The following is a 12,669-nucleotide window of genomic DNA, read 5'->3' as shown; positions in this document are numbered from 1 at the left end:
TTGCAACATATCATTGTCTTGGTCCCACCTCATCCATTAACTGCCCCCCCACACACACATCATAAAATCTAACCTGTAGTGTATAGTGCCCTCTTAGAGTCAGCACATATGAGATGTTAAATGAAAGAAATATATGATCATTTTGCATTTTTCCACGTCATCAATTTTTACCTTTTTGCCCCACCTGATTCAAATTGTCTGCCCTTATCAACTTTTCCACTAGAAAGTGTTATTTTTGTATGTGGCAATTATACCTTACAAACTTACTGAGTTACTGTCGTCAGCAATTTGCTTATTCATTGCATGTACTTACTTGTAGAATGCCTCATCACTATCTGCTAAAACTTAGTTAGAGTTTTGATATGTAGCGTCAACAAACAATACTTCATATGTGTGACCAGCCAGCGGTCAGGGCTTTACTATATTCCCATGGGTTGAATTTTCAAGTGGTCCAGTTAGTCTAAACTTGTATTAGAGAGACCCGTTCTCTAGCAAGATGGTTGCAATAACTATACTTGTAGAGAAACAATGTTTTTCTCCATGCTTTCTATTTTATATAATATGTAATGCTTTCTAGTTGTTTCAAATAAAGATCTGACAATGTCCAATTCAATGAACTCAGGAAATTTGCCATCTCAATATACTATATCTACTCCCAAAGATTGTTAAAATACAGTATGAGTGTAAATCATCTTTGAATGTAAATGATTCTTAAGTTAAACCTGGAGCAAGATTTTAGTGATAGCCTAGAGGTCATTACTCCAGAGGAGCTTGATATTTTAGGACTCAAGGCAATGGTCTAATTCCTCTTATTCTAGAACTATCTCTGGCATATAGTATGTCCAAAGGTCAGAGATGGTTAATCTGAGAAAGTAGACTACGATATTAGAACAAGACTAGGGGAAACCTCAAAGTTGTTTTGGACTGCTGTCGTAACACGCCTGCGACATTTTCACTTTTACGAGAAGAAAGAATAATTCTAGTGATGAAAGTGTAGGTGAGATAAGAATGTAGAGTTAAAATTTCACAGTGTTTCCTTAAATTTCAAAGTGTAAACAGCCACTTGGTCCATGTGCCTTCCTGTTATTCTAATATGTTATTCCAAGATAAGACAAAGCTCTAAGGGGTAACTGTGGTTTGAGGATTGAAAATGTAAGATTCTGAAGCTCTTCTTATGTGATTTACTTTATGCGGGTTCCTTTGGAAATAGTCCTTCCATATCTGTAAAATGTAAGCTTCACACATCTTAGAATCTGTATTTCAAAAGAACAGATGCCCCAAGCTCATCCCAGATTCAGAATTTTCCCGTCTCTAATGACACCCTAAACTCAATACATTCGGTTGAAATTTCTCATCCTCAATGTTTTCTCAGTCATGTCTATTAGGGAGAGTTACTAACCTCTCTTCCCCAGTTCCTTAACACTAAGTACAGATTGTTATGATATTTTGTATCACATTGCATCATAAGTATTTGTTTTAGGTCTGTGCTTTCAACGAGAACCATGTTGACTGGGTAAGGAATCTTTCAGTAAATATTCATTTGTTTGTTCATTCACCGATGATTTTTTTTTAGGCCTTTTGCATCTTAGCTCTGGGAAATAAAGGTAAGTAAAATATCATCAACAGAGTATAATAATACCTGTCAAATTATGGCCATTTATCAATAGTTTCTTAAATGAATAAAAGAAGGAAAAATGCACGAATTCATCACTTGTCCAAAACCATTGTGTGGACAGCTGTTTCCCCAGCATAGGCAGTGGAAGGCCTGGGACATGGTAGATAATTATAAATATTTCTTAAATAATGTTGAATAAATGAAGAATAAATTACTAAGTGACATTCAAGGCAAAAGTCATATTCTTATCCTTAAATAAGTTTTCTTCCCTCCTTTTTCTTCTCTCCCTCCTTTTTCTTTGCCATTGTCCTCATCATCTATATCATTTGTGTTGGCATCATGCTCAACATCAACCTCATTTTATCAACAAACATTCACAGAGGATGGCCAGTTTGTTCAATTACAGTTTTTCAAATCAAATGTATTGATGTCATTGTCCCTGTTCTACTTTGATATGAAAAGGAAGTGTCTGGTTACCATTGTAAATTCCATTGGGTATTTGATCGCTAACACATAACACTGAACATTTTCTCTCTGACCATTTCTCTGCTCTAAAGCAGATCATTAAATTGCTCCCAGGCAGAAAGAACAGGACCAGAACAGCAGGACACTTTTGTAATAAGACCTTGTAAATTGAAAGCCCTGGATACCTTTCCCACTGTGAGAACCCGCTGAGACTGGTTCCTTTTAACATTGCATTAATAGACCCAGTTAATTAAAGACAGTATATCTAGGCCGACTCTCACTGCTTAGAAGGTTCATATACATGGCAACTCTTAAAAACCGGCTCTTACCTATATGGAATTTTTACTCTATTGAAGCTTACATTGGTTATCATATAGCTTGGCTAGTTTGCCGAAATCTTCTGAAACTTGGTCTCTATTTCATGTCTAGGACCATGGACTTGGAATGGCCTGCATTAATAATTCAATCATGTGCTTGAATTTATACATGTTTTTCACCACAAAGTCAGATGTGAGGGCTATCTAGCTGTGATTAACCCAGTCCATTTGTTAAATTCCTGCTGGTTAAAGGAAAGGCTTATAATTGCAAATATCATGGCCATACAGTTACAAACTGGGGGCCTGCTGGGAAACGCAGACCTTGATGTAGAGGTGTCATTAAAACCTCCAAGTCAGTTGAGGTAGTTTATCACTCAATTAGACTCTCATTATCATCTGCCCCGCATCAAAAAGGCTTCCCGCAGTGAAGGAGGGGTTGTAACCAGTCACTTTGACAGGTGATCCCCTCCTCAAATACAATGGCCACAATAGGCCTTGGAGGAGATATCAGCATGACGTGGCCTGTATCTAAGCTGAAGCAGACGCCCAGGGCGTTTAGACAGCCCTAACTGAGGAGATCAAAGGCAGGAAAACAGCTGATCCCAGACTGGCTGGTGTCAGCCTGGTGTTTCCTCTGTCAAAGGCAGATGGAGAACCAACTTATTGATTGCTGGCCTCAATATTCAGCGTGGAATAAAAGGCCTGGCCTGGGGGAATATTCCGGAGGAATGTCTGGCTTCGGAGGCCATGCCCCACAGATATTAAGAATCTGCTAGCCCTGCCTTCAGAAAAGACTGCTTCAGGAAACGGATGGTGAATTTGTCATTTTTCCACCACCCAGTGGCATGCAAAGAGATAAAACCAGCAGTTGGCACAGTTTAAGGCATGGACCCTGATCCACTGAAATGTTTTCCAAACGCAGAGCTGGTATTCTTGAGATGAGACTGTTCACTGGGGAACCCAATAACCAACTGAAGATTCCATGGACCGAGCAACAGAAAACAAGGAAGGATGTGGAACGTGTATCCAGCAACATTTCCAAAATATTTGAAGCATATTAAAATAAGGGTGCTTATATTGTCCCGACAAAGCATTCTAACCTTTTTCTTAAAGAGTCAACTGCACCAAAGTTTATAACTTAATTCACGGAGAATGGAAAGTCCTCAAGGAAAAAGTACAGATGGATTTCTGTATATTCAGAGCAAAATTTGTCATGTTGGTCTTTATTCATTATTAATGTTAGTAAGTCACGTAAAAATATCGCCTCCTGATACTGTCTTTAAAATAATGTCTCTGAACAGCTCACAGTACTTATTCATCCATTCAAAACTGAGCTTTCTACATACACCAAGTATCAAATCCTGGTAGTAACTTAATCACATTACTTAATCATCAATGAATTTCATAATTTAACCTTTTAACGAGAGTCTATTATTTTCTCTGCTTTTAGTATGAGTCCCTTTCCTCAGAAGTTGAGGACATAACGGACTTTCGTGGTAAACAGTCTTGGTTGACTTTATTTTACCTCTCCTGCCTTTCTTTAAAATGTGTTTTTTTCAAATGTTCCTTTAATGCCTGTGAATTTTTTCACGTTAAAAAGGTCTTTAAAAAATATCTGTCAACCCAAGCATTCGAGGGCTTCTTTTTTGTGTTTTGCAAAATAAGTTGTTAAATTGTTTTATTGGGAATAAATCTGAGAAATACTAATCTATTTTTTAATAATCTTTTAACTTAGATTCACAGAAAAATTGTGAAGATAGCACAGAGGTCCCTTACATCACACATACCATTTCCCCTCTTATTAACATCTTGCATTATTATAGTGTATTTGTCACCATTAATGAACCAATACTGATAGATTACTATTAACTAAGGTCCATATTTTATTCAGATTTCCTCACTTTCTATTAATATCCTCTCTCTTCCAGGATTCCATCCAACATACCATGTTAGATTTAGTTGTCATGACTCCTTACACTCCTCTTTATTATGACAGTTTCTCAGACTTTCCTTGTTTTTTGATGACCTTGACTGTTTGAAGTACTACAGATCAGTATTTTGTAGAAAGCCCTTCAACCAGTATGTGTCTAAAGTGTTTCTTTTTTTTTTTTTTTTTTTCATTATTAGACTAGGGTTATGGGTTTTGGAGAGGAAGTCCACAGAGGCCAAGTGCCATTTACATGCCATCATATCAAAGGTACATTTTATCAACATAACTTATCGCTATCATTACTAATCTTGATCACCTGGGTGAGACAGAGTGTGTCAGGTTTCTCCACGGTAAAGGTGCTCTTTTTTCCCTTTTCCATACTGCTCTCTTTGGAAGGAAGTCAATATGGCTAGCCCACACTTAAGGAGTGGGAGTTAAACCCCATTTCAATGAGGGCAGAATATCTACATAAATTATTTGGAAGTCTGCATGGGAGATTTGGCTGTTCTGCATTTATCTATTTACTAAATAATTTATTTCTATCAGTAGGCACTCACGGATATTTCTTTTATCCTTTGTGATATTATCCAATACTAGCAACAGGGCTTAAGCACTGTTCTTTTTGCCTTTAGTCTTACAGATTTAACTCATTTCCAAAGTTACTCAGACCAGTGCTTGAGTAAGATTCTATCTCCTTGAGTACCGCTGTTTCATATGTTTGTGATACAGTTCAGTTACATCCTGGGGTCCCCCTCACTCCTAAATGATTTTGTTAAAGACCATTCTTTGTACTGGAAAGTTCTATGGATTTTGACAAACCCTTAGTGTCATGTATCCATTTTTATAGTATTATACAGAATAGTTTCACTGCCCTAAAAAATCCTCTGTGCTTCCTCACCCACTCCCACCCCTTGGTAACTACTGATCTGTTTACTGTCTCTATAGTTTTTTTCACTCCCAGAATGTCATATAAGTGGAAACACACAATGTGTGGCCTTTACAGAGTGGCTCTTTTCATCTAGTAATATGCATTTAAAAGTCATCAATGTCTTTACGTGACTTGATAGCCAATTCCTTTTCATTACTGAATAGTATTCCCTTATACGGATGAACCATAGTTTATTCATACACTTATTGAAAGGTTGCTCCCACTTTTTGAGAATTATGAAGAAATCTGCTATAATCATGCATGTGCTTGTTTTGGATGGACATAAGCTTTAAATCAGCTGGGTAATGACTTAGGAGCATGATTGCAGGATCCTAGGTTAAGACTATGTTTTAGCTTTGTAAGAAACTGCCAAATTGCCTTCCAAAGTGACTGTACCATTTTACATCCAAACCAGCAATAAATGAGAGCTTCTGTTCTTCTTCATCCTTGCCAGCATTGGTATCAGCAGTTTTCTGGATTTTTGCCACTCTATAACGTGAGTAGTGGTATCTCATTGTTATTTTAATTTACATTTCCCTAATGATGGGTGATGCTGAGTATATTTTCATATAGTTATTTTCTATCCGTGCATATCTTTGGTAAGGTATCTATTCAGATTTTTGGCCTATTTTTTAATTGCGTTGTTTATTTTCTTACTGTTGAGATTAAGAATTCTCTGTATATTTTGGATACATGTCCTTTATCAGATATGTTTTTTACAAATATAAGCTCATCTGTGGTTTATCAGAGCAGATGTTTTTAACTTTAAGTCAGTCCAAGTTATCAATTTTTTTCTGTCATGGATCAATCTGTTTTAATTGGATGCTCAGAATTGTAAACAATATGAATCTGTGAAGGGATTTTTCTGCCCCATAAAACTTTGTCAGTTGGAACAAAAGAACAGACATACTCTATAGATTAGTTTCAGTGACATTTGAATAATTGTAACTAGGTTGATTTATTTAAAATGTAAACAAATGATATTTCAACTATTTTCTAGAAATTATTTCCAGTCACTCATTCGCTTTTTCACCTTAGAGCTGTCCCCAATCTGGTCTTCCCTCTTTATTCCCCTTTCATGTGCCTTCCTTGAAAACATTGTCAACAACTTTTTGTTTACGTCTCTACCCATCTATTAAAACACAACAGGAAATAGAGCAATATCTTGCAAGGTTGGGAGACCTAAATAACATAAGCAAAGCACCTATTATATCCCTTAGAATCTAACAAGCAGTTGTTAAATGGTGTTATCATCAATGATGATAGTTGCTAGTAACAAGTAAACTACAAAAATTAAATGCAATGCCTGCCCTGTGTCTGTGTGTTTATTTGGCCCTGGAAGGCAGGGGTCAATATAAGCCTATATGCAGAACTCCTTGGATGGTCTAAGAAAGTCCATGCGTGCAGCACGACATAGTGGTTGAGAGCAAAGATTTCAGACCTAGGCTGTCTTGATCTATATCCAGTTTATTCTACTTACCTAGCTGAGTGACAGTGGGTGAATTAATCTTGCTGTGCCACATTTCCTTCATCTGTAAAATGGGTGATAATAGTACCACCTCCCTTACGGGACTGTTAAAGGATTAAATTAGTTAATGCCAGTAAATCCTTTAGAAGACTCGCTGTCAGGAAATGATAGCTACCTAACTACTAGTTTTGGGATTAGTGTGGCATTCTAAAAGCATAAAGCACCTCCCATAATCATCATTTACAGTAGGTCATGGCATCAGAATATATGAACCCTTTACCTTTAAAAGTCTTAAGACACTCCAATAGAGTTTGCTACTAAAAATTATTTTTCTTCCCTCCCACTCACAGTAAGAAATACATGGCGAATGCAGTGGACGTGGGAGTGCAGCAGGAACACGGAGCTTGTTTTGAGCCAGGACTCCCTGCTGGAGTGGACAGGAGAGGCCCGGATGGGGGCAGCTGTTGAGGCAGTGATGTATGACAAATGACTTGTTGCTGCAATGGATCATCAGAGCCCGGCTACACTGGTGACATGTCGCAGTCATACATCATCAGAGCAGTGCCCGGCAGGAGCAGCAGCTTGGAAACCACCCTGCCCCATAAATTTTAATACAGCCAAATAGAGAGCTGTAATTTTCTTTTCTTCTAAATTAAAGATTGACATGCAGAAAAGGAGGGACAGAGGAGTCTTTCATATGACCCAGTTGCTTTCCAAAGACCCCAAAGGCACTGAGATCCTCTATTGATACGCACTATCATCATTGCTCTTCAATGCATGAAGGAAATCCAGGTACCTTGGTTTGACTCCACCATACTGCCCCAAAGTCTGATCTGGCACAGTCTGCCCTGGGTTGTAGAGATGTCCTGTATTAACCTGTAGACAATTGTCTGAGGCAGTGGGTCACTTTGTTATTCATCATTTGCTTACAATCACCTGATGAGAGTGCGTTAAAGTTGCTGTAATTTGTTAAGTGTGCTTAGCAGTTTGTAGCTTAATGGAGGCAGATGTAGCTAGTCCAGCAAACAAATTTAATGAGTTAAAAAAAAAAAATAACACTTCCGTTGCTAGGTTTTGGGATACAACAAAGCATTCTAATAGCTTACGTTCTATTTGAGTTTAAGAAGAGATACTAAAGATGAGCACAAAATGATTAAGATAATTCTAGCTACTGATAAGTACTATAAAGAAGGATAAAAGAGGGTAATGTGATAGAGATCAGGTGTCCATTTTAGCTAAGGTGGTCAGGAAAGGCATCACTGAGGAGGTTACTTATGATTTGGGATCTCAGTGATGAGAAGCAAGCGGCCAAGGAAACTTCAGAGAATAAAATCCCTAGGCAGAGGAATAGCAAATGGAAGTTCTGAGACAACAATAGGCATGTCAAATTTGAGACAGAAGGACAGCACTGTAGCGTATGCAAAAGGAACAGGGGAAGAATTAAGATAGTAGAGATCAGATAAGTAGGTAAGTGTCAGATCATAAAAGACCTGTAATCCATGCTGAGGATAATCTGGTTGCAAACAATTAGAAAGGTTTAAGCAGGGGAAGGTTGTGAGAAAAGCCTCAATTTGGAAAAAATCATTCTTGTTGCCATGTGGAGAGAATGGAGAGGTAGGCAGCACTGGGTGGGAGGATAGGGCTAGAGGTGGAGAGACCAGTTAGAGAGCTATTAGAATAGTCCAAGCAAGATGACTTTGACCTTGCAACATAATTTTAGCAGTATTGGCAAGAAGTGTTTGGATTTAGAAAATATTTGAGAAGCAGAGCTGACATGACTTACTCATGGAGTAGTTACTTTGCATAAGAAGAAAGCAGAATCAGTGAAAATTCTTAGATTCTATTTCTAAATGACAAAGTGCTGGTGACGTTGTTTACTGAAATGTCTAAAGATTTGGAATAGTTTGTGGGTAAAAATTAATCCTTTCTTTTTTGGGGTATGTTCTGTTGAGATGGCAATTCAATATTCTATTGGAGCACCCAAAGCGTGGTCTAATATAACTCCTGAGCTCAGGAGACGGGTCTGGAGATGAAAATTGGAGACTTTAGAATACAGATAGTGTTTAAAATTATGAAAATAAATGAAATCTCCTAAGAATTAGGTAAAGCTGAAAAAGAGGAAGATTGGGGATGGAGCTCTAGAGCATTCTAATATTTTGAGGTCCAGTAAGGGAGAAGAAACAAGTAAAAAAGAGGAAAAAAGGATGATAAGATAAGCTTGCAAATGAAACCAGGTGGGCGTTGGTGTTGGGAGAAAACCAGAGCACAAAGACTTTCAAGAAGAGGGGATTGGTCTGCTGTGTCAACTGATGCTAAGATGTGGTTTAAAATGAGCACAGAGAATTGAGCATCATCTTTCAAAAGATTAAGATTGTTAGTAAGATTAAAAGAGAAAGATCTATGGAATGAAGGTAATGAAAATCCAATTGGAATGATCTAAGGACAGAAGAGTAGCTGAGGAAGTGGGAACATAGACAACTCTTGATGACTCTTGCTAGCAAAGGGAATAGAGAAATGGAACAGTAACTGAAGGTGGATATGGGGTCTAAGGAATTCCTTTTAAAGATGGGTGATATTAAAATACATTTGGGAATGAACCATTGGAATGATAAGAAGTAGGTGAAGCAGGAGAGAAAGGGGGAAATTTCAGGAGTGAAGTCCTAAGAGGGTATGGGGGAATAGATGCAGAGTATATAAATGGTTTTAAACAGGAGCAGGGAAAGTTGATATACTATAAAAGGAGAGAAGTCACAACATGTGGTACAGAGGTAGGTAAATTGGTAGATGTGGTTCTGGTAAGAAAGTAATTCTTACTGAACTGGATCTATTTTCTTTATGAAGTATGAATCAAGTCTTTAATCTGGATGAGTCTTTAACTCACCTTAACTTTCAGGTGAGAGATAGTGGAGAAAAGTCATTTTCGATAGGGAAAAAAATGATTACTTTAAAATGCTAAAATAGTATACTTCTATGTTGGTGCTTATTTGTGATAGTGAACTTGTCATGTGTGTTACTTCAAGAAGTATTCAGATCCTCAGATCCTGGCACTGAGTAAGGGACTGATTGAGTTGACTAGTGTCAGGTATTGCAGGGCATATTTAAGAGTATATGCAAGGAATTGGTTATAGTACTAGACCATGGGATCCAGATTGCTTAAGAAGAAAAATGAAGGCTTGGAGGCAAAGCAATTTTGATGGATAATGAAAATGTAACGCTATTGATGGATTGGAGGTATTGACGTATCAGTCAATTGCTAGAGTGGGAGAATTAGAGTAAGTGAACTGGAAAGTTAGTAGTTGATAGATGGCCAAAGACAGTAGTGTTTGAAATTAAGATTTTAGAATTGGTATAGTTATTGGTGTTGACAAAGTCTTGGGTATGCCATGAAATTAAACGACCATGAAAGTCAAATGAGTAAAGAAACACTGTAGATTCTAAAGAAGCGAAAGAACTGGTAGGTTAGTGGACAATCCATCTGTATGAACATCAAAGTTGTCAAGAATTATAAGAAACATGGAGGTGAAAGGAAGACAGTAATCAAGATGCAAAGGGTCCACTTGCCAGGCTATCCTCTTGGATTCAGCATTCCCCACACCCAAGGCCTGGGATGATTCCAGGTGTCTGTTCAGCCCCACACTTGAATAGAGGACCAGAAAATGCCTCAAAGGGGAAACCAGGGACTGGTGTCAGGTGCAGGTGGCTCCCCATTTGGAGTACCACACCTGGATGACAATTATAAAACATTCTAAAGTGTGGAGACGCTGAAGCTCGGACCCAGTGTGAGGCCTCACTTTTCTGAGTCTCAGGGTAGTACTGATAGTATATAAAGTGAGATCATAATATAGTTTTATCAGTATTATTTCTTTCATGATTCATTCTTATAAAAATGGTATGTGAATTATAATTTTAAAAATACAATGACCCTAATGCTTTGATTTTTATTTTGTTTTGTTTTCCCCCAACTAATCTGAGACAAAATTCTTTCTTGCTAAGAAACATCTGTATGTTTTTTTCTTTAGAATAGAGGAAAATATCTATATTCTTAATACATACTTTATACCCTTTCCCTACATAATTCCTTCTATTGTAAATTATATCTTTTCCTAATTCATATCTATGTTAAAAAGCTAATAAGTTAATAAATAACAGTAGACTAGACTTGCTAAATAATTTATTTAAATGACATTGGAAAGCAGTAGTAAGATAAATACTCTAAGATCTTGAAATGTGGGTGCGTCTGTTGCTTAGTTTATGAGAATGTCTCCCTTTTGAGTTGTAGAGGAGACACTGATTTAAAATGAGGGAGAGACAGACAGAAAGAGAGACAAAGAAATACAGAGAGAGACATATAGAAACACACACACTGGGTCCGGCCTGGTGGCGCAACGTTTAAGTTCGCACATCCCGCTTCTGCGGCCCAGGGTTCGCTGGGTCAGATCCCGGCTGCAGACATGGCACTGCTTGTCAAGCCATGCTGTGGCAGGCGTCCCACATATACAGATGTTAGCTCAGGGCCAGCCTTCCTCAGCAAAAAGAGGAGCATTGGTGGCAGATGTTAGCTCAGGGCTAATCTGCCTAAAAAAAAGAAAGAAAGAAAGAAAGAAAGAAAGACAGACAGAGATCAGGATGCAGTCTCATTAGAAAAATATGTCTAAAATATTTGAAGAGATCCCTATGCTATGGATACTATCCTGAACATCTCTTGGCTAATATGAAAAGTGTGAATCCATCCAGCTAACTGGCTGGAAAATGCTCTCTGGGGCCCTGAGTTTTTTCTGAGACGGTACCTGTGTGGTTTCATTGAAGAGTTTCTTTAGAAGACGATGTTGGAAATTCAGGGAAAAGGCGCCAACGGTTTCTTAGAAATGTATTTCATGGTACAGTATCAAGGGACAGCATTTATTTTGGATATGCTTCCACAGGAGAATTGAGATGCTGTGGGGGAATTTTGTTTTTTTCCCCCATATAATGTTAATGGTCCTAAATTAATTATAAACCAAAAATTAACATGTTACCAAAAGTTGAACGGAAATGCCTTAGTGTTTCTTTTCTCCTTTTCAAAATTCTAGCGGACTTGGCTCTGAACAAACCCTGCTCCCACCTATCAAAGGCTCCAGTGTGTGTTAATTCTGTTACTCACCCAAATGTGTGTTTTTTTTCTTTTTCTTTCCTTTCTCTGTTCAATCTCTCCTAAGAAACGCTGCAAAAAGAAAACAAACTGGATTCAAAAATCCACAAAATAAATTAATCTGCAAATAATGTTCTAGTATTCAGAGAATTGAGCTAGTATTTGAGGGGAAAGGAAAGAAGTCTACCCACCTTGATTCCACTCACAAGAAGAGAAATAAATGTCAGAGTCATCCTCGTTATGCAAGGTACTGTCCATTGTAGAATGGAAGTAGGAATGCCTTGTCTTTTTTGTCACCATTCATTGTACTCTGCATACACTCATTTATATTCCAAGGAGAGTGATGGTCTTGAACCAGCCCCCACTTGACATCTCACACAGTCAACTATCAGTTATTTGCACTGAAGGGTAAAAAAAAGGAGGGAGACAAAATATGCCACAGCTAACTCTAGAAAGAGAATAATCCTCAATCATTTCCATTCGGTCTTTGAAGTGTCTTACTTTAATATGATGGCAGTGATGTCATACATAGAACTTTTTCAGTTCTTAATCTAATGCTTCATATAACGAAGTTGAATGAGGAAAAGTCCTCTTTCTCATCTTGCCTTCGCGCTTAGCTCTTCTCATCTTCTTTCCACAGGAGAAATTATTTTTATCACTTCTGAGATTGATTGCTCCAAACCACCAACCTGAAAAACAGCAGTCTTTTGCAAATTTTGCTCCTTCGCACTTTCTCCAGGGCAAGAGATACTTATTTTGGCTTTTGAAAATTTTTCTACTTGCTAGTCTACCCTTAAGTAAATATCCCGTCTCTTTCC

The sequence above is a fragment of the Equus quagga genome, chromosome 11 (assembly GCF_021613505.1).
Source record: "Equus quagga isolate Etosha38 chromosome 11, UCLA_HA_Equagga_1.0, whole genome shotgun sequence".
In the NCBI taxonomy this organism is placed as follows: domain Eukaryota; kingdom Metazoa; phylum Chordata; class Mammalia; order Perissodactyla; family Equidae; genus Equus; species Equus quagga.
Note: the sequence above shows the minus strand (reverse complement) of the source record.